Source organism: Arachis ipaensis, chromosome B09 (assembly GCF_000816755.2).
Source record: "Arachis ipaensis cultivar K30076 chromosome B09, Araip1.1, whole genome shotgun sequence".
NCBI lineage: Eukaryota > Viridiplantae > Streptophyta > Magnoliopsida > Fabales > Fabaceae > Arachis > Arachis ipaensis.
Genome location: NC_029793.2, coordinates 141,154,765 through 141,156,399, shown reverse-complemented (window position 1 = coordinate 141,156,399; position 1,635 = coordinate 141,154,765).

Here is a 1,635-nt window from a genome sequence, read left to right as displayed (position 1 = left end):
CAATAGTTAATTTTAATTACTAAATTTGACATATAGTTAACATGGTGCTTTCGTATATAAACTTGAGTTAAGATCAACTCGATTCATATGCTCACCCAATTTATGGAATTGTTAATAAATTGCTCTAGGTAGCTCACAAGCCAGCTCCATCCTAAGTCTTGGATTTATTTCGTTTGTCAATCCAATGACACCCATTATTCCGGTGAATTAATACGGGCGGAGCCGCCCTAATTAATTTGTACTCACCATTCATTCCGTGAAGGGGAAGCTCTTAATATTAATTAATGTAGGCGTAATTTTTTTATGAGAACCTACTTTTTTTATTAATTATGCTAGATGCCTAGATATATATTAAAATTAATCACTAATATTAAATATAAGTTAAATTATACAATAATTATATTAAAATATATAATAACTAATTTTAATGGTTGATTTTAATGTATAATTATTTTTTTAATAGGTATGAGAACCTATTATATATATATTTCATGGAATAATTATCCACATCCAAATAATTTTATATCAAAATTTATCCAAGTGATTTGAATTAAGCGTTTTTTTTCTTATTTTCTCCTTCTTTTACGCTGTTTCTTCTTCTTCTTCTTCTTTTAAATTCACGCTTCTTCTTCTTTGTCTACACTCCGGATGTTACTTCTTCTTCTTCTATTTTCAATTTTCTTCTCCTTTTTTATTATTTTTTAATTTCGTTACCGTCGTCACTAACAACACTTCTTCCTCTTCCTCTTCTTCGTCCTCCTATTGGAATTTCGTCTCCTCCTTCATTTTCATCCTTTTTCTCCATCATCATCATCATTATCGTCATTGTTTACTTCTAATAGGTATCGTCATTGTCGTAATCGTTATCATCGAATTCGAATTTATATAATGGACAATTTCCGATTCATTTAGTATTATACAATGATGTCGTTTTGAACTAATTTTCGGTTCATTCGAGACGCATGTGTTTCTGAATTCGAATTTATATAATGGACCATTTTCGATTCATTTGGTATTATACAATAGTTTCATTTTGATAATATTTTTAGTTCATTCGATCACCACAGAGAATCAGAATCAATAAAGATGTTAGCAAAATGTTGGTGACGACGATAATGATGATAGAGAAGGAAGAAGAAAAAGAAGAAAGAGATCAAAGAAATTAAAAAAAAAAAAAAAGCAGGAGGAGGAGGAGATGAATGTGGTGGTATGATGGTGGTGCGATGATGATAATAAAAAAAATTAAGAAAAAAGAGAAGAAGAAAAAGAAAAAGTAGCAAAAGAAAGAGATGAAAGAAGAAAAAGATGAAGCTCTATAGAGTAAACTAAATAATTTGGCTGAACTTAAATGTAAAATTGCTTAAATGTATATTAAGACTCTATTTTATGGAGCTTTCAGCTTTTTCTTCCAACGTATAAAAACCATACTTGATACACGATATATAAAAGAAATTATAAAATTGTTACTTTGGCATCGCTTTTGTATGTTTATATTTCTTGGAGATTAATATATATGAGATTAAATAACTTAATTTAAAGATATATGTTAATATTATAAATTAAAAAAATATATATATTAAAAAATATAATTTTAAAATAATTGTATACGTGCATTTAATTATGTAACGTCAGGTT